Below are 22,399 nucleotides of genomic sequence, written 5' to 3' on the forward strand. Positions count from 1 at the left end.
ACATTTTTATCTATTTTTTTTATCTTTCCACTCTTATTACGTATCGTTGTGGAAGCAATTATCTTGTTGCTAATGTTTCAAAAAAAAAAAACTAATAACTCTCTCTTGAAAAACCAAAAATGAAACACAGTTTTAACTATGTAGAAGTCAGGATGCAAGAAAACCTAGCATTCACGACGCGTTAATTGTTCACACACACACACACACACACAATACCAGCTTTTTCTATCAAACGTGTGAACATTGCCTTCATTATAAGTAAGTTTTCCGCCTTCTGTTCGTCAAACTACTACTTCCAAGTAAACCGAAAAGAAAAAGCGACATTTGGCGATAAAGTCTGACACTTGGCGATGATAGAAACCTTGGCTAATATGTTGTAGAAAACGTCATATGTTTGGAACAAGGAAACCGGCAAACAGCTTGTTTTCCTCCAATGCAGAAGTGCTCATTTCGTGTGTGTGTGTTCCACAACAATTTATTTTACACAATGTCGGCCTTCTGTCCGTTTTGTTAAAGAGCTTGATGATCATTATCCGTAAGTAGATTTTTCCTGATATCTTAAAATCTGTGTCAAGTTATTTTGATGTAAATCTTGAGCTGCTAAAGGAGAATTATGACTGTTTTTTTTATTGGTCCGTTTTATTTTGATTTATTTCTGTAGAAATTGGAATTTGTGAGAATTGACTTATTGAGATTTAAAATAATTACTTTATTTATTTTGTCGATCGGAAAAATAATCTTATTTCAATGAAACTAGATTTTGGTTGTTTAAAAGGGAACAAGGGACTTTTGAATTTTACTTTTCAGTTTTATAATTTTACACCATGTATTTGAAGTAATAGACCAAAAATAATATTTTCATATCAATATTAGACATTTTAAATGTTAATTTAAAAATTTTAGGGTTAAAAAAGGTGTTTTGTGAGGCATATGGAACGCAACATGGGCAGAATTGAAAACACTCCAGGCGCAATTCATGTAAACGAAAACCAACAATATTTTTTTTCCAGATGTAAATTATCCGTATGAACATAAATGGGCATTGAATTCAATCTATGTGCGTATATAAACTAGAAAAAAAAAAAAAGCAAATTATGAATAGAATTTTACGTTTTTTTAATACGTATGCTACTTTGCTAACAGCGGATAAATAGTAAATTTTTGTATTTGGGTAAAGTAATGCCCAGTTTTATGAAGTATAAGACTGTTAATGTGCTCAAAAATTTTTGAAGCGATACAGTGAAAAATAATGCGGTGGGAGCATTTCGAGCCAAAAATGATGATTAAAAACGTGTAAACAAAAATCAGCTGATACTTTTATCCCTTTAAATACCACGCCCCCCTTTTTTAAAAATGTAAATAAAATGCGTAAAAATCATAATATCGCAAAAATGAAAATGGATTATCAAAGCTGGTACTAAGCTCTATTTTTTTGGCGCAAAAACAATTTTTGTAAAATTTGGTTGATTTTCCGAATGTATAAGGTCCCTTGTCCCCTTAAAGTACTTTTTAATTTTTTATGTTTTCTTGTTGTATGTGATGTGACTTTTGATGTACATTTAACCTGATGCTATTTTTCAATTAATATTATTTACGTCTTTAATGTGCATTGCATAATTTAGAAAATGTCTTTGATCACAAATAAAAGATTTTCGCCCTCAAATCTATTTTCCGTCTTTAGCACGATAAACTTGTGTAATATTGTGTCAGCACTTATTTATTTTTTTATATAAACTCAGTGTTATAGTGTGGAGGAGAAGACACGAGAGGACACCGTTCCGCAGAAAATTTTTATTTTTTTATTGTAAAAATATTTCAATTTGTTTCAAACTACTTTTCTTCCCCCCTCCCAGTCCCCCAAAGCCCCCCCCCACTCCAAATACTTTTTTCTACCTACAGCACTGTAGCATGTTACAAAATTGGATGATTTTTCCCGCTGCATTCACTGAGACTCTATAACGTAAACACTGCTATGAATCAAATTTAAAAGATTGATGTGTATATTCTTGTAGGATATTTTTATAGTGATCATAAAAGTTTGTATTTTAATTAGAAAAAGTTTCCTAGTTATGCGATTTATTTTTATTATATTTTTATCAAGGGTACCCATCCCTCCCCCCACCCCCTAAAGACGATGGGTGCATCCCTCAAATGCTACGTTGCACCCCTTATAACCAAAGCCATTACCCTCCCCCCAAATGAGATCAAAAGCTCTCTTATATTAATCCCCCCACTAAATATTTCAGTTGCTCAGTCTACACCATGGATCCCTACCCCTCGTAGACACCCCTGTTTTTATGTTTTGTTTGTTAACGTTGAGTTACCATTTTTTTTACTACATTGCACCATTAGAGACTATTTACTGTGTTGCAATGTGTAATTTTTAAAAATCAATGTATCGTTATGCATTTTTGTGTCATTATAATTTTAATTTGGGATATTTTCATTGATGTTATGAAATGAGGTTATAAAATTTCTTAATTATTCATGAAAGTATTAAATTTCAAAGACTTTCACTATTACATTTCTTTTTGTAAGGATACGCAGCTTTTATATGTGTAGTACTTAGAGATGTGTCGTTCATGAACGAACAGGTCAAAAAGAACGAATCCTTAAAATGAACGGACCCGTTCGTTCACTTAAAAAATGAACGACCGTTCTTTTGAACGGTGAGCAGTTTGGAACATTGTATTGATGCACTTGTGATAAAAAATTGTGATGAAAAAGAAATACATTCATCTTCAAATTTTTAACTGATTTTATAATCTCAAAAAAAAAAAAAAAAAAATTCAGTTGCAGTACAATATATACATTTCGAACTTTTTTGCTTTTTATTCATCATTTTTCTTTAAATTCTAAGTATTGCAGTGTATTAGGTAGGTAGTTTCTTTGTAACGTGTCACTCGTATTTAAGGAATTTTATATAAATTCCAAAATTCAGACCTTTTGTGAGAGCAGAAAAAATTAACTCGCAGACTTGAAATTTTCTTAGTAGTTTGTGTTAAGAAGTTAAAAAATTACCGCACTAAGGCTTAAAGTTCCCTAACGGCTTAAAGCGGAATTTAAAATATTTTGTAAATTTTCTCTTTTTTTGATGTTTTTCTAAAAATTTCAAAAATTAAAGTCTCTTTGCCAGAGCAGAAAACATTAACTCAGAGTCACGAAATCTTGCACAGCAATTACTGTTAGGGAGTCACAAATATTTCCGCACTAAGGCAAAGTGCTCTGCAGAGTTTAATTTTTTTCGGACCACTCTAGTGCTGTAGCTGGAAAAATTTAAAAACTTAATTTTTTGACATGCTGAAATGGAACCTGCGGTTTTTGGAAGGGAAAACATATCTTACCATTCGGCAACTGAGAAATATCTTATGAAATGAACTGTAATTGCTTAATGCATCTAAACTTGAATAAAGTTTTTCGATTCATTTTTCATTGGCATATTTTCTTACTTTTAGATAAATTTAGTTATTTTTCCTTCAAAGAATGTTGCTGATCTAATGAAACATATCGAATGTACGTGAATATGTCGTGCAGAGAGATTACCTGCAACTTTTTTAAATGAACAAAGTTGTTCGAATGAACGAGTTAAATGAACGGATCAAAAGAGTGAACAATCCTCTGATGAACAGATCATTAAAAAGAACGACATTGCCCACTTCTAGTAGTACTACATATTCAGTTTGAAATTGTAATTAAATAAATTCTTCTTAGTTCCGAAGGACAGAAAGTTAACAATTTAATTTTATCGGAAATTTATTATTTTTTTTATTGATTTTTTTAGAATTTTTTTTATTTGTTTAAATTTTTGCTGCATTTTTTTTTTTTTTTTTTTTGATTTAACATGATTAGCATATCGAAAATATCATGACATGACTGGATTTTCCAATTATACGTAAAGTAGTGTCAAATTTTCCTCACGAATGCCGATGGTCAAGGCAAAAAATTTTTACGAAGTTGAAAATTTAATTTGGAAGTTAAATCTTGTTATTAAATTTCTAATTTGAGCTTTCAAAATCGTGAAACATTTGATCGCAGCATCGCAATCTTAAAAATTCGGAAAATCATGGAAAACGTTGAAGAACATTGCAGTATGTACCTGCATCGATAAGCAAATTGGCCGATTGACGTTTACCGATTTATCGGTAAAAAATGATCGGCCGGTGCCGATCAATCGGTCGCATTATAGTGATAATGATTTTTAATTCTACAATTTCTCCGTTAACTTTTTTTCAAACAAAAATTTCAAATTTTTAGAGTGAGCTAATAGTTTGTTTACTTCTGTAAGAGACTATTTATTTTTCCTCATTTTAATAATTTTTCCTCAAAATAATGTTCAAAATTTCCTTCAAATTCCGTAAACCAAATTGAAAAATCAAATTTTGAAATTAGCCTTGGCTCATAATATTCAGAACATTAAACATATTTTGCTCAAAAATTTTTGGAATGAAAGATGCAGTGGTTTAAAAAGAAAATTATAAAACATATGAAATAGTGAGAAACAAAGGGATGCAACTGGCAAAATTAAAAATTTGGACATAGCCAGTACAAACGGTAGGTGAACCCCTTCTCTGTCTTGGGGCAAGAGATAGTACTAGTACCCTGGTAGGTGTTGCTGTACAGCGTGATTTAGAAAAGAAAAAATCAATGAAAGCCTACCTAGGACGTAATCTTTACATGCGAATTACTCAAAACTTGAAAATGTCTGCTTACATCCTTTTGCTTCTCACTGTTTCATATGATGACATTGTATCCGTAAGTAGTGAAAAGTTACTGAATAACAAAGGAAAAAGGAAGGAAAAATGAATCAGAGTATTCCCTCAAACGTTTGCTGGGGGGAGGGGGGAGAGACAGTACACTGCACAGAAATGCACATTACATCTCATAACCTCCCACTTTTTATTAAAAACATGCATTAGTTCAATAAGCATTTGAAAAAATTAATGATTTAACATTTTTTTAAATTCTGCATCATTTTTATTATTAGTTACACCTTTTGTTGCAGAATATTACATTTATTTTGTTTATGAGCTTATTCGGCTTAGTGTCTTGTTTTCGGCATACGAAAGTAATTTTAATTAAAGTATTTTTTTTCTTCCGGGAACATAAATAACCGGCTAACTGGTCGGTCGATTATGGCCGATTACCGCCGATTAATCGAAGCATCCGATGTACAAACCTTTCAGTGTTTAATTAATATATGAGTAGTATGGGGAACAATAGAGAAATTTTATTTGTTCACAATCTTGTGCTCGTTTAGAATTAAATTCAAACCTACGATTTTCGCGCTGTCTGCATCATTGATATTCAACAACCAGGATTTTATCTCACAGAAATTTACGAAATTTGAATCCGGGATCATCTTTCGTTTTAATGGTAATTTATGTGTAGATGAATTCAAGTGGAGTGAAAGTTGTCATAAAAGTGGCCTACTTCTCGAAAGCTTATGCTTTTATTTTGCAAATTATATTATCATTTATTCTCGACTGGCTGACTTATACTATAAATGGGAGTGAGATATTTCACAGCAGCCTAAGTTTACTCAATTTTATATCTTAATTTCTCTCTCTCTCCCTCCACTTTTTTTTTTTTGACTGCCTCTGCTTCGCTTGTTGTACTTTAATTTAGTTTTCAGTTCGCAGGTAGTGGACTAGATCCATCATATTGGTTTTTCCTTTTTATCAAACGTGTCCACTAGAACTAATTTTTGAAATTCGAAAGTTATTCAATTCCAAGTTTCAATTTTCAATGCATAACATCCCGAAATGAAGACTCATTGGCTCAGCTAATTTGATCGTCGTGCTAATAATTTGTAGGTCGTAAGTTCAAAATCACATTTCATTCAAACTCGCATATGAGGCAGTGAGAAGGAAAGTTATGAACGTGGACTATTTAAAGTTTCGGGAGTAAATCGCGTTTTAAGTTCAGATCCTAGGTAGACTTTCATTACAAACGTTTTCTAAATAATGCTGTACAGCAGCACCTCCTACGGTTATTAGTACTATTTCTTGCCCCAAAGTAGAGGAGAGGTTCTCCTATCATTTGTACTGGTTATCTCCAAATTTTTAATTTTGTTACTTACATCCTTTTGCTTCTCACTGCCTCATATGCCGAAAAATATCGTTTCAATGATTTATTTTCTTCAGCAGAGTTTTGGTTCTAATTTCTATGAATATAGGATTTAAACTCATTGCAGGATACTTAGCTACCGTTTTGTAATTGCTAAAATCAAGCAACAAGACATTAATTTTATCATGTTAAATCGCAGTATAACATTTTAAGATGGTTTAACAAAATAGAGGCATCGATTTCAATTTATTTTGTTGCTTTAAAGCATTGCTTTCGTGTACTACATCCCGAGATGTAGGTTCATTAGTTAGATTAATAAAACAGTCCTATTAATAACGTGAAGGTTCATGGGATCGATCTTCCTGTAGGCCATAAAATAAAATTTTTGAATGACTAATTTTCTTTTACTGAATTCTGATCCAAGTTTTAATGAATATACGTATAATCTTAATTCATTGGGGGCGGGATTCTAAACCACAGTTGTGTTGTTGCATTGAAATCAGAAAAAAAAGTTAATTTTAACATGGTAACTCGCAGTATCATATATGTTTTTTTCTCAAAAGTAGTTTTGTGAGTACGCCATAACTTCCTCAATACTTCATCAAGCTTCAAAAGAAAGTTATCATTTTAACAATTTTAAATGATGATATCATTTTAACAATTAATATGATTATTTCTATAATTCAAAATATTTCTTTAAAAATCGCGTTTTTGAATTCCTTATTTCGAGCGTGAATGCTTCGCACGTTTCGGCTAGCTTTCGCTTATTTCCACGCGAAAATCAATTCAAAGAAAAATACTACCTCTGAAAACATTTTTTAACATTTATGAGCATTTATTAATGAAAGATGAAGAATTGCAAAGAAGTTAATTACACAAAGTAAAGTTTGTTACAAAAAGTAAAGAAGTTAGTTTCAAAAAGCTATTAATTTTTACTTACAATGTGGCATTTAATTTTTAATGTATTGTAATAGTAACATTATTTCATTAGGGAAGCAATAAGAAGTTTTTAAATTTCTATTTGTGGTCGAAATAATGTTTAGTTAATGTCATTACATGATGTCTTTTTAAAATGAGAATTAAAAAATGTACGTAATACCCTCAACAACATAAATGTATTTACTATCAATTTTCAAAAATATGTATTCACTCATAATTTATTAGCGTTGGTAAGAAGTAGAGATGCGTCATTTCATTTAAAACATATAATCATTTAAAATTAAGTAATACAAAATAAGAAATAACTTAGATACGTATTTAAAATACAAACCTGAAACATCAATATAAATTAATTGGAATTATGTCGTAACCAGTGTTGTTAACATAGGGTACTCTATATACGCCGTATACTCCCAAACATTTTTTTAGACAGATTGCGAATACCCTCCAGCTTCAAAAATTTTCATATTGAGACATATTATGCATATGATCGGCATACACATATTGTGCTTAGTGGATTACTGGGAGTATAACCTCAGAAAAATTGATGGGAACATCACTGGTCGTAACATCTTCTGATTTTTTTCACTAAATAGTACAAACACCAAATTTTAAGTTATTTAATAATTAATAAGACTCTCAGTTAGAGAAATTTGTAATATTTTCCAAAACAGATAACGCACTCACACACACACACATAAAAAGAAAAGAATAGAAAAGGAAATATCACAACAAGTAATTATTGTAGTATACTACCAACAGAATTACATGGAGGATTTGTATAAGTTCTATTTAAAGCACAAAATATGTTCAAAAATCATTAGTACTTATATCGATTTGAAATAAATACTAGTGACAGTACAGTACATATTTTAAGTGGAAATATAATTTTTTAAATCAACTACTTATTGAGAGCGAGGGACTATAAAATAGATTCATATATATTTTACCGGAAAACTATAATATAAACTCATGGTTATATGCGAGAAAACCTTTAGTTACAAATATTCTTGTTAACGATGTGTTCGAAAACCGCTGTTAATTTTTCAGAAATATAAGTCTACCTCTGTAGATAACTAAGAGTATAAAACTCTTTCAAATGTGATGGATGCTTCAATAACTAATTGATAATGAGACGTTTATCATAACTTTAAACATATTTACGTTTTTCAAGAGTTCATATTTTTGGTTCAAATAATAAAACATCGACATCGAAAAAACAACCTAACTTAAAACATCGATGTTATAAAAGCTCATCGATGTTACGAAAACATCGTCATCGATGTCGTGCCGCTAAAAAAAAAAAACATGGGTGCCCACGTAGGAGGCGTTATAGCGCAGACTGCGCCATTGAAATTTTTTGGAGGGAGAGCATTTGGTGTTTTTTTAAAAAAAATTATTTAGTGGCATTTTTCTCATGGCTTTGGGGGGGGGGTGTCTTCATGACATTGAGGGGGGATGTGTCATTGCCCTTAGGGAGTTGCACTCCTGGTAAAAATGCCAGAAGAAGTTTAAAAAACAAAAAGAAAGAAAGAAACGAAAGCAGTTTCTCAATCGGGATCAAAAGTATTGAAGAAATTGGCAAATATCACACAACTTGCAATTTTTTAAATGGTAAATCAATATCATGTAAGTGATATTTGAACTCCGAGCTTTGACTTAAACAAGCAGCTTATGTTAAATATTTATTAACAGTTCTGCAATCGTAAACTTCCATTGAGAGCCCTTAGCTTATATCAGCAGCAATCTTATCATATCACATGCTAAGTGATAACTTTCTAGAAAACTTACTTTTCGAGGCTTTAATGCTTTTTCGTGATTCATGTAAGTCATTTAAAAAAAATCACTGAATATTTTTACTTTTGATAGTAAATTCTTATATGATTTTAATATTTGCAAACTTAAAAGAGGCTGAGGGGGTCCGGGTCTCCTCCAAAATCTGAAAAGAAATTAAATAAAGGTAGTTATTACTTCGTTTTAGTTTGCTCACAAATAATTTCCGAATTTTTAGCTGCAAAAAATAAATAAATAAATAAATAAAATAAAATGATAATAATAGTGAAGGGATAATAATAATTATAATACTTTAGATCAGGGATTTCCGAACTGGGTGCCGCAGGAACAGGTGAAGGGTACCGCTAAGTAATAAAACTAGACTATGATGCCGTGAAGAAACGCTAATTCTTCAAAGGGTGCCGCGAATCGTTAAAGTTTAGGAACCCTGGTGTTAGAGGGCACCATTCAATGGTGTTCAGGAGGGGTCAGAGGATTCGTACCTCTTACTCAAGAAAAGAACATGTCTTGGGAACGCGAAGTTATTTCTTAAAAAAGAAAAGCAAATAATTGGAGGGGGAAAATCTCAATACATTCAAAAAGAAAACTTTAAATTAAAAATGTTTAACAGATGCATATTATTGCTTAGCAAATTAAGTTCCCTTCTCTTTCTTTCGCTATTACCCCCCGCCCCCTTTTTTTTCCTAGTCAATCTGAAAAGAAGGGTCTTCAAAAGATTTCTCTCCTTAGCTCTCGGCCCCTGCAAGAAATTTAAAATAAGTTTTAGTTTGGTTAGAGTAATATTAAGAACTTATGTTCTAAAACACATTTACTTAGGCGTTTTTCGGACATCAGTTTCAAAATATTACTGGAGGAGGGATTCTGGTTCCTCGAACCGAACCATCATCGTTACTACTAAAAATGGTCTAAAACTGTGCTTTTAAGATTTCAATTTTGAAACTTTTCGGAAGAGATCCCAAACCGCTTACCTCTAAACGTCTCCATTCTCAAAAGATAATCTGAAATTGAGCTTTATCTGTCAGGGGAGGATTCTCGAACTCTTCTTTTCCAAAGATCGCCTAATGTTAGGGAAAAACCTGCATTGCTTTTGAAAAGACCCTTAAAATAAAACATTTCAAAAGTAGCTGATTATTAATCAGGCATTACGCCTAACACTTATTTCTTTCATCTCCCTGCCCCATTTCTCCCCCCCCCCAGTCCATCTAAAAAAAAAAGTCTCCAAAATGCTACACTTCGCAAGCCGCCCCCCCCCCCCCAACCACCAAAACCCTAAAAGAGCGTCTCAAATCTCATTTTCAGGTCTTCAATGTCAAAAAAATTTCCAGGGGACAATCATTAAACGCATTTTCTCCTAATAGCATTGAAAAACATTCAAGATTGCTTTTCTGGAGCTTCAGTTTTGAAATGGCTGATCCCGTAACGTTACAAATACCGTCCACAGTCGCGTTTTTACGACTTCAACTGCGAAAAAATTTCGGACACAGGCCCGATTGCTTGTGTATGAAATCTAAAAATGAAAAAACCACAATTTCTAAAAATTTAAAGTGCAGCAGACTGTTTAAATTCCTCCACCTAGTATCACTGAATATCTCTTTAAAATTTTGCTTTTTAGAACTTCAATTTCGAAATAGTTTTTGGGGAAAGCCCCAGAACCGCCCTGCCCTTAACATCATCGAAGTTAGTCTGCGTTTTTAGAACTTCAATTTCGAAAAATCGGGGGGAGGGTGGTCGATATTTAGCTCTTAAAAAACGATTCGGGGCAACTACAAAAAGCCCTATTCCTTTCATCACCCAACCATTAACAACTATTGCCGAAATAGGTGTTTTTAAAGTTGCAATTCCTAAAAGTTTCCTGCAAATTTTGAAACCGACCTAAATCTATGTGTTTAATGTTTTTATATCCATCTCCTGCAAAATTTAGAGTTTTTTTTAATTAGGACATAGTTAATTAATGATAAAAATTAACTGTAGTTAACAGCGCAAATTTACGGCATTTGAAGTGAATTATAATGTTATTAATGTGAAAGTAACAGGACTTTAATAGAACTAAATAAATAGGAATATCTGACGTATCAAATGACTTGTTTTACTCAATAAGACGATGAAATCAAATAGTACCTACCTTGTATCTTACGGTTTTTTTTTTCTGCAGTCGGGTTTCGTTTTTTAAACATTTTTTTTTAAATTAAAATATGAAAGTACATAATTTAATCACTTTTTGTTATTGACATTAATTTAAGGAAGAAAACTGGAAGAACTTTGAAATCTTTCTTGTTTGCTGTTAAAATTTAAAAAAAAAATAGATTGCAGCATTTTCTGTTATTGCAGAATTAATTATTACAGATACATGTATCGAAATCAAAAGGGTGACTGAAGTAGTTCAATAGTTGCTTGTCGCCACAAAATCTTTAACGTGGATAAACATTGACAAATGACACACGATTTCGTCATTCCAAATTCGACCTTTTTGTCATGTTTTTACTATCAGTTTAAAACCATTCATGGCGTCATTTGTTAATGGAAAAAACTTCTTGATTGTCAGATTTGTTGTTATATTTCAAAGTTACATTTTACTGCTTCAATTCTGATTTTTTTTCCTATTAAACGAGCTGTTACTTGCAATGAGAAACATTTGAAACATTTTCAATTGGAATCCACGCAATTCTTTTATAGTTCTGTCTTATATTTTTGTCGATAGCCTTTCTATGATTTCAAATTGTTTTTATCAGTGAAATAACGCATACAATAAAATAAATAAACTTAGAAAAACTAGAGAGACATAACCAAGGAATAATTAACCAATCGAGTTTAAGTGGGGTTACAACAGTCTCTATGAACAATTGATTGAATAAAATGCATTGTTAATTGAAATTTGTATAGGTAGAGCAGTATGTTTTAATTAGGGCTGTGGTTTCAGAGTCGGGATTTGAAAATTCAATAGTCGGAGTCGGTCATTTTCCCTCAAAGCCCGCAACTCTGCCAATGCTTGCAGAGTCGTAGTCAAACTGATTTTGGGGGAAAGGAGTCGGAGTCGGAATGCTCCAAGATGTCTGTTTTCCTTCCGACTTCGCAGCCGTGGTTTTAATACGAATTCTATATATATATAGACCACTATGTGAGAATAAACCTACAATTTTATCGAACTTATTTTTAAAGGCATGTCAAGGTCATATGAAATCTAAATACAGCAGAACCTCTTGATTCGTACCCCTTTAATTCGAGCGTCCATTCATCCGAATGCCATCAAGTTGAAATGCACGTATACACAAATTCGAGACTTAGTCAGAAGAGAACGATCATCTTTTAATTTTAAAACATAGACTAATTGGCACATTTTTCACAGTAGTACAGTACTGTACTGTATGTTTATTGATTCAATTTAATTTTTTTTTCTACTGTACTACTGTTTACATTCTATGTTTACTATTGATTAAATAAACAATATATTAAAGTGAAAAGTATCTCTTTCTGTTCTGTTACTCTTATGATCTATTTTAGCCACGTTCAAGCTGTTGTGTACAACACCTGTGAAAAGCATAGTATGTTCAGTAGGGTGGTTCAAAATAATTTTTTCAGTTCGAGTCCAGGACACCCCCTATTTTTTTACACTTACTAATAGCATTATGCTGTAAAAGTTTTAGCTTCTTAACTCAAATTTTAAGAGGATGCTCAATGACCCCTTACTTTAACATTAGCAGTAGCATAGAAAATGTCACAAATTTAGAAGCGTACAATTTCCCCCCAGCTGTATTTTTTTTTTGTAAATAATTACTTTGTTGAAATGTATATGCATATTACTCGTGTATATTATAATATGTAGCATTGTTTTTTCAGTTCAATGTATTTTTTAACCCGTCTCCCCATACTTTTGAAGTTTGGGGGAGGCGGTTGAGCACTCTTTTTCAGTTGAAATAAGAAGCTAAAATTCTTCCAGTATATTACTATCTACAAGCCTGAAAATATTGAGGGGTGTCCTGTTATCTATGAGAAACTTTTTTTTTTACATGTATTTTTGAACAACTTTAATGTTCAGTAATCCGAACGATTTGATTTACAGTGGTTTCCAAACTTTTTCCTCTCGCGGCACCTTTTACAGAATTAAAACTTTTTCCCGGTACCTTAGTCTATTTCTAGCATGCATACATATTAAAAATATGGACACTTTGTGGCACCTCTTACCCCTCTTTGCGGCACACCAGAGTGCCGCAGCGTCCAAAGCCCCAGTGCCTGTGATAGTCCTAACCCCGCCCAGTTGTAATTAGTTCGCATGAAAGAGGTTTTACTGTATGATAGAAGATAGAAATGAAACATGTACATTATTGAATGGACATATCTCCAAAAAACTAAGCATAGAATAGTGCATTATATCAATCAGGTCCTTCATTTTGTGGGATAGGGGGAAGGGATAAATAACCCCAATGATTTATGTTGAAATATACTGTAATTATGCGTTTGTGTATGATGCATTTTCTTCTTTTTCCTTACAAAATGTATTGAGGTTTTCCCTGGGGTGCCATGAACCGATATTTTTATATTCATGTTATTTGTACTACAGTATGTACAGCTTTTTGAAATTACAAATCATAACTAAGTTCAGAGTACGGCTCAGACCACAGCTCTCTCTCTCGACTTCCAGCGTAGAATGTCTCTTATCCCATCTGGCATTCATTACTGCACGTGCTGCCTTCCCATGGAGAAATTTAAAATGTCGGGCCAGATATCAACCAATGTAGGAATTTAATGGTGAGATCATTGAGTTTTCTCGAGTAATTTATAAATTCTGCATCATAATCATTAACAGGGCCGTCCGAGGAGGGGGGGGGGCGAGCGGGGCAACCACAACTGGCGCCACAAAATGAGGGGACGCTCTTTTCGTGTATCACAGATGCACAGTCATATACACACAAAATAGAGAGTCGTTGCAATGATTCTCTATTTTTTCCTGGGGCACGAAAATATTCCTCTCTCTCAGTCTCAAAAACATTCGTTTCCTTTGTATCATTAAAGCAGATGCAGTTTCTGAGAATTCAACCTCCTCAACAGTTGGGGTTGATAATGTGCCTTTTATCGTTAAAGGTTCTGCTGAATTTTCGGTAAATAGGCGCAATCAGGGATTCAACCTCAGAGTGAAGATGGGCAGAGACGGCATTCCACTTTGAAATCGGGAGGAAGCTGTCGCTAGAACGCGTCACGTGGGGAGCATCCAACTTCTTGCTCCTTGGCGCCCTAAATTTATTGGCAAGTGTTTGCATGTGATAGGTAGCAAATTTTAATCTTTCCGCTTCTTGAAATCTTTCTATGATTGCGTGCATTAATTAATTACGTAAGGGTTCCGAGGGGGAGGGAGGATTAGAAAAATCTCTACATACCCTTACTTGGGGGGGGGGGAGCAAACCCATTCGTACGTAATATTTTCCAAGTCGATATTTTACAATAAAAATCGGGCGATCAAGTGGTTTGCAGGGATCATATTTCATTTACGTCTGGAAGGAAAACATGCATTAGGATGAGGTGTTTTTTACTTGTTTTATAAAGAATGAATAGTGTAAAATATAATGATAGAATTGCACCATGTATGGTATGTTTTATTTTTAATTAATATCGCATCATATAATATGTTTAAAAAATAAAAATCTTTGATGAACGTCAAACATGAAGTTTCAGTGTAACTGATCCTTCTCTAACAACACTTTTTGTTTTGAAAATCGAAATAGAATCTTACGTAAGACTAGGGGGAAGGGTTTGAAAAATCTAACGTATCCTTACATGGGGGTAAAGGGGGGGAGGGAGGTCAAAAATTGCCAAAATTATCCTTACATAGTTAATGAATTGCCTTCAACGTATAAACACAGTCTGCTACAGCCATAATGCAGGAACGGCAAATGGGAAAATATATTTTCCACTTGTTCCAAATTAGTTTCTAAAAGTTTCCAAAAATTGCAATGAATGCATATGAATTTACCAGAAAGCATTCATAATGTCTTATGCAAATAATACAATAGAATATTGAGAGAGTATTTCATTTAAAATAAAACACACGATTGTAATATTTACTATCTAAATTTTATTTAGAGCAAAAAAGCAGAAAAACGGACTTTCTGTTTATCAGAAATAAACTAGACAAATTATTCATTTTTAATTGTTTGAATACACAAACCAGAATCATAAATCCATTATCTTAGAGGTGCCCATCCCTCCAAGAGTACCGCTTCAAATGCCACGGAGTCCTCACCCCCCCCCCAAAAAAAAGACCCTGTTAAAATAACCTTCCGCTAAAAATTTCATTAGCTTAATTTGTTCAATAACTGTAACCCCTCCCCCCCCCCCTTCGTGGACACCTCGAATCACTAATGATAATTTATGCAAAAAAAAAGGTCACCAATGGATACAATTTTGCTTACAGTTTCACTGACCCTTAAATAGTATTTCTTTTGTATTTTTGTTTCTAATTCTCCTATCCAGAAGCTTTTCAGTTATTTATTTCGCATAATGGTGTATCAACTTTTAACTATTCAAATAAGATAGATTTTATTAACAATATTCGATGGTTTTCAAGTGGGGCTTGGTTCATCCGTGTTTCAAAAGTTCAGACAAATAGTTAGAATGGATTTATCGGAAACAATACGACAAAAGTAACGACATACTGTCTAACCACGGATTGTATGGAAAGACAAACATCCATTTTACAGCCAGAAATGGACGAATCTATTAATTTTTAGCGATGTCAGCTTTTGCAGCAGCAGAGTCTCATTCAAATGAGCGGAATACGCGCATTAAATGTTTACTTTTGCCCCTCATTCAGATAGATTCGTCTTATTTGAACGTTTGAAAATTCCATACAATCCTTGGTTGAACTATAGTATTGTAGTTGCGCAATTTTCCTTCAGCTTGTGTTCGTCGGAAACTTCTTTCAGCTATTCTGCACAAGATTACTACGGCTTTCCTAGGCTTTATAAGTCCCCTCCCCACTTTTTTTTTCTTGAAATTAAGTCCGAAGTGCAAGAATCTTTACACATTTCATCAAAGCACTCAAAACATTTCAGAACTTTTTTCAATTTTCTAGCAACAAATCCCGCTATATATGATACAACATCGGTGAGGTATCTGTTTAAGCTTTCGAAATTTATTATGGAGTCACATTTTTTGTCTTGTTCTTTTTCATTTTCGAGTTGTAATTGCCTTTACTTAAGAAACATTTAAAATATTTGTGAAATTTAATGGAAGGCAATTGGCATTTAATGTGGATGATATACTATTGTGACATAGTAAACGTTTATAGGAAGCTTTAAATTGTTTTGCTGTAGGGTTATTATTGAAACCTCTTCTAATAAAGCTGAAAAAAATTTCTAAATGGTCTTGCTATAACTTATAAGTTAGCAAAAAACTCAGTATTTTTTTTTTCTTTTGAGCAATCACGATTGCTTATTGTTTTCATTTGACTGTTTTGATGTGCTATCATTTTATTTTCCCACCGCCCTCCGCACCGTCACCGTCGGCGGGCTCCTCACGATGCTGCACCTCTAGCGAAAGCCGTCTCCAGGTTGCATCCATGTCTTACACACACGCACATACATACACTCATCTACACACACACATATATATACACACATACACGCACATACATACACCTACACACATACACAAACACACACATTCCCACACGCACATACACACAACTACCCACACACTAATGCCTGCACACAGACACAAACACACACATTCCCACACGCACATACACACAACTACCCACACACTAATGCCTGCACACAGACACAAACACATATGCCTACGCACACATACACATACCCCCCCACACACACCTACACACAACTTCCCACACACTTATGCCTGCACACAGACACAAACACACATGCCAACACACACGCTTACATATACACACACACTCGTGATTGCAAAAAACATAATTTGAATTCAAGATGACAAAATTCAAATTATTATTATTTTTTTTGTTTTCAATTAAGTCTGAATATAATCCTCGTACACTGGCTATGCAGGTTAAAAATCCCAAAATCCCGGTTCTTCTATAACTGGATAAAATAGATGGACCATTCATGCCCGTTTTTATATTTTTCATATATTTTCTGACTCCTTGAGAAAATTTTAAAAAATTTCTTTATTTTCAGCTCGTAATAGTTCTTAAAAGTCTTTGCTAAGTAGTTTTTACTGTTTAGGACCATCGAACAAATCAGTAAACATTTTTAAAAATTCTGCTATTGCTCTACAATTTTGGAAGGCTGGGTGTTTCGAATCATTTTCATGGTACAATAAAGCATCAGCGACGCTGTTGCTTAACACTTGAGCGTCGAGTTTAACTTTTATCTTTTCTCGATGCCAAGCCACATGTCTGCTTCGTAGCTTATTGTCTAACACTAAAAGCTTCCTCTGGAAATTTTCAAGTCTTGAGTAAAATGTGTTTAAAGATAGCGTCCTAAATAGGCTTTTATTGATTTTTTTTAAATAAATCACACTATACAGCATTACCTACCAGGGCTACTAACTCTCTCGTTTGCCCCAAAACAGACGAGAGGTTCCCCTTCTATTTGTACCGGTTATCTACAAATTTTTAATTTTGCCACTTACATACCTTTGCTTCTCACTGACTTCAAATTAGCTTTACGGAAGAAAAGTTAATGAGCTCACAGGTATCTGTAAAGATACGAACATCTATATTAAGTATTTCATGAGATAAAAGATGACAGCGCAAACGCTCAGTTCAAGTTTTTAGTTATGGTAATATAAAATGTTTTTCGCCAAAAAAGCGATAAATGACTTTCTAACTCCGTTTTTAGCTATAAAATTTATAAATAACTGAGATATTATTAAAGTAAAACCTTACTAATGGAACGTTATTGGTCCTCCCTTGGGAAGGGGGGGGGGAGGGGACCGATTTTTCCTTACATCCAAATGCAGAACACTTAGTGACCATTCTGTTTTAAAACAGCTCTCTCGTAGAAGCATATGCAAAGCAACTCCGCAGTGGTTACATGTCACGTGGTGAAAAACACTTTCATGCTTGCGCGAGAAAGAGTTGCCACAATACCACATACTCTCTCTACCCATCTTCACTCTGAGGGTTCAACACGCTGATTCATTTCACTATTACTGTTACCTCACCGACATAACCATTATTGTTGATTAAAACATTTACGTATTACTGTTGCTATTCACTTACGACAAGAAACACTGTTTCCTGTGCCGCGTAGGATAGTGAGAAAGTTATATATCATCTTCCTCTGACTTTCAGAAAACTAACTACATATTAAGTTTTTTCAAAAAAGTCGCTCACCATGATGGTTGATCTATTACTGAAAGGGTTTTGTCAGTAAATAGATTCAATCAGGCTAACTCTGACTAAGAGATGATTTAAATCGGTATTTTTCAGGGAAGAGGACTTAATTCCATCGACTAAAGGTTATCATTTCTCAATGTTTGTTCACCCGCCACAAAGGCGTGGATTCGTATTTCTGAATGTGGTTGTTCTGCCTACTTCAATCACGAACAACGTGTAACGGTATTCCAATGACGTGCAGCTATTGCTTTGTGTCGCAACAGTTTCAGTTTCCACGCCGGGGGGAATGTGATCGCGACACCTGCTGCATTTAATTAATTTCTCTATTTTCAATGTCGATACGAGATGTTCCGGAAGACGAAGATTTCCGCTCGTTCAACATTCAAGCGGAATTTGAAAGAAAAAAGTGTTTTTCTTTTTTATAGCCGTACTTCTATTTCTAGCTCTTTTCGTCAAAATGACAGCTGTTCAGATATTTTTCTAAAATTTCTTTCTGCTCTTTCGTTCATATACTCTCTTTGGGAGTAACTTGTTAGTATTACTGCTTGGAAGTATGAAATTAGGTGCAAAAATCATGGCTTAGTAGTGAAATACACGAGAAGCATGAATTTCTTGGTATGCTCTAATTTTGCAGAGCTTAGGAGATAACTGTATCCACTTAGAAAACTGTGTCATGACCATTTGCATTATTATTTCTTCATTAAAATTACTGTGCATTGCAAAAGAAACTAGTTGGTTATTACTTTTGGACCCCAAGTTTTCCCCCTTTGCTCACTGGAATAGGCACCCATGTTCTCATTGAGACTTTCAAGTTGAGTATCAAGGATACGTAATTTTAGATTCTGTCCACAGCCCATTTTGCGGTAATTTTTAAACAGCAAGTCTTCCCCTTGCTTATTGGAATAGGCATCCGTATTCTCTTTGAAGCTCTCAAAGATACGTAATTTGAGAGACTCCACAGACCATGTTGCGACAATTTTTCAACAGCAAGTCTTCCCCTTGCTCATTGGAATAGGCACCCATGTTTTCTTTGAGGCTTTCCAGGTGGACATCTCAAGGATACGTAATTTCTCCACGGCCCATTTTGCGATAACTTGCGGTTGTCCAAGATCGAAGGTCCACCACTCTCATATACTCCAACGCACATCGAAGCATAATCTTTTGACTTTAAAGATTCTTTGGGGCAAAAAACATTAAAAAAAATTATTGAATAATTTCCTAGCATTAGTTAGTAAAATGAATTTATTAATAACAAATATTTAATTAAAATACCAGAAAGCACAAGAAGGAATGTATTTACGTTTCTCATAATTAAAAATAAAAACAGCGAAGCAAAGTCATGATTCTAGATCAATTTATGTTCACATAGAGTACAATGCGATTTTTCAGGGGGAGAAAGAGAAAAAAAACTTTTATTTTTAACTAGTGGTACCCGCACGGCTTTGCCCGTAATACAAAAATTAAAAGGTCTTTTGGTTCGCCTGTATATTTACAAATAATGGATGGCGAATTTTCTCGCCAATTGGCTTGTACGGTTCCACATTATAATAATTTCGTATTCGCCAATTGGCTTGTGTCCATGTTACGGTTCCACATTATAATAATTTCGTATCTCGCCAATTGGCTAGTGTCCATGTTACGGTTCCACGTTATGATAATTTCGTAATTTATTCGTCCATCTTATGATAATTTTGTTCTTGAAATTGGAATAGAAAAAGAACCACATCAAATTTTCGAAGAATCGCTTCGAGGTGCACACCCTCATGCTACAAACTAACTTTGTGCCAAATTTTATAAAAATATTTACCTTGTTTGGCGGGAAGCTTTTTGCTCACCAAGCAACCACTTCGCTGTGAAAGGCTTCCCGCCAAACAAGATAAACAATTTAAAAGATCTATCCATATTTCTGAGGAGTTGAAGGTGGGAGGAGGTTCTAATGGAAGTAGCTGTGATGAAAAAGGAAAAGAAGGAGGATGATAGTTTGGCAGATACTTGGCGGGCGAACTAGATATCATAACATTTTATGGCTGAGGGTTTTTGGGTTTAGGATGCAGGTTTTCTTTTTTGTGCGGAAAAGTTAAAGGTTTTCTTGGCGGGGAAATTTTTACAACAGGGTTGTTTTTGATGGGATCCCTACTACCCCACAAACAAGAAATGTGTATTCATAAAGACTTTTCGACGTTAATAAGCAATTAGAAGATTGCTGTCGACGTTTATAGCATTTCAGAAACAAGAACTATTGACTAGATTTTATTTAGTAAAATAAATTAAATTCTATGGAAACGACAGTGGTTAAGCAAGTTAAAGAGTTATGGATAATTGGAGTTCTGCTGTGCTGTTTAGACAGAAGCATTTTTTTTTTTGAAAAGTTTTTACATAGATTTATCATATTTATGGTTGAAATTTATATGTTAATCATCCAGTATCTAGCGCTCTAAATAGGAACACAATGCAGATCATGCTGGTGGCTCAGCATATCAAAAAATTAAGTTATTAAGTTTTTCCAGCTACAGCACTGTATATATAATTTTAGTATTACCAATAGACCACATATAACGAAAAAAGGAACAGCAAATATATCGGTAGCGCAGCCGGAGTACAGGACAACTAAATTTAAAAAAAAAAGAAAGAAAATTAATTTGAATTCTGAAATTTTGAATTCAAATTATGTTTTTCGCAATCACGAACTGCGACAGGACCCTACTCATTGGAGTTCTTGTTTCTAGAAACGGCTACTGTCCCTCCAAGCCAGCCTCTCCTCCTGGGCGGTTACGTGTGCATAGTTGTGTGTGTGTGTGCGTAGACTTGTGTGTATGTACGTAGGCGTGTGTGAGTGTATGTATGTGTGTGTGTGTAAGCGTGAATGTGTGTAGAACATGGGCGCCTCCGATAAGGAGAAGCGGATAGCTCAGGACCGGGGGACAGCCGCGCGCAGAGGCCGATGGGCGGTGGTGCTGGTGTGCCTGGTCCAAGCTGAAAAAGGAACCAAACGCCAAGAACGGTCAATTGAGGACAATAAGCAATCGTGATTGCTCAAAAAAAGACTCCCTTAAAAATATTAGGGAGTTTCAAAATTATGCCACATTACCGATGAAAACAGAAAAAAAAGAAAGAAATTAATTTGAAATTTGAAATTTTGGATTCAAATTATGTTTTTCGCAATCACAAGTTGTGGCAGGACCTTACTCATTGGAATTATTGTTTCTAGAAACGGCTCCTGTACCCCCAAACCTGCCCCTCCTCCTGAGCAGTTACATGTGTATAGTTGTGTGTGTGCGTAGACCTGTGTGTATATGCATGTGAAGGCATATGTGTATGTGTGTGAAGACATGTATATATGTGTGGGGGTATGTGTGTGAAGGCATGTGTGTATGTGCGTGTGTGTAGGATATGGACGCCACCGACAAGAGGAGCCGCGCCTGCAGAGGACGGCGGGCGGGAGTGCTGCAGAGGCCCTTGCACTGTCAAAAATGAAACGCTCAATTTTAACGATTCGGCAATCCTCGAGCACTATTTCGTTGTTTTCGACGATCCTTTCGTCACCAAATCACGTGATATTTGACGAAACCAGGAATCTCAAATTTTTCTCTCAATCTCTCGTCCTAATTTTGTTACATTGCAGTGCATTCTGGGAGTTTTCGTTTCACTCTTGTACTTGCTCATTAAGTTATCCAATTATCCTAAAGGATTCATAAAAAAGGTTAGTATTGATTAAAATTTATATGTGTGATGCGTCCTCTTTTGTTTATTGTTACATTTTTGTTTATTGTTGTATTGAAAACACATTAAAATTGAAAACGAACCGTTCGATTTGGTTTGGAATTCCGTATAAACTAACTTTGAGTCACCTCCACGTTAGGCTTAACTAGCGTATCTTTTATTTGCAAAAGAAAATGTGTTTTTGTTGACATTTGTTTCCGAAAACGTAGGCCTTTATTCCCCGTTAGACAATTAACAAAGATGACCAAAGCATTTTTACGAATTTAAACTTACATAAAAAATTCCACCGCAGTAACGCAGATGATAAATACAGCGCCTCGATAAATAGCATAGAACTTTGGAGCTTTTAATTTCAACGTTGAATTTGTTAAATGGTTATGTGTTTTCATTCGTCTTCATGAATTTTCTAATATAATTCTGGTCAACAAAGTGTTTTTGTTTAATAATTCAAAATAGTTTTACTCTGCATTTTTATTTTCTTAAACAAATATGCCGCCCCCCACCCCCTCTCTAAGTATTGATATTTTTTTTCTTCTTCCACTCTACATGTAATATTTTATTCAATATAAT

At 34.1% G+C, this 22,399-nt stretch overlaps 1 protein-coding gene across 1 annotated transcript in view; it reads left to right on the plus strand.

Moving 5' to 3' along the window:
• Window positions 1-401: 401 nt before the first annotated feature.
• Window positions 402-22,399, plus strand: part of LOC129232402 (uncharacterized) — a gene marked incomplete in the record, with an annotated part of 141,006 nt that continues 119,008 nt past the window's right edge. The window contains 1 exon segment of the mRNA XM_054866550.1: window positions 402-535.

The sequence above is a fragment of the Uloborus diversus genome, chromosome 1 (genome assembly GCF_026930045.1).
Source record: "Uloborus diversus isolate 005 chromosome 1, Udiv.v.3.1, whole genome shotgun sequence".
NCBI classification, from domain to species: Eukaryota; Metazoa; Arthropoda; class Arachnida; order Araneae; family Uloboridae; genus Uloborus; species Uloborus diversus.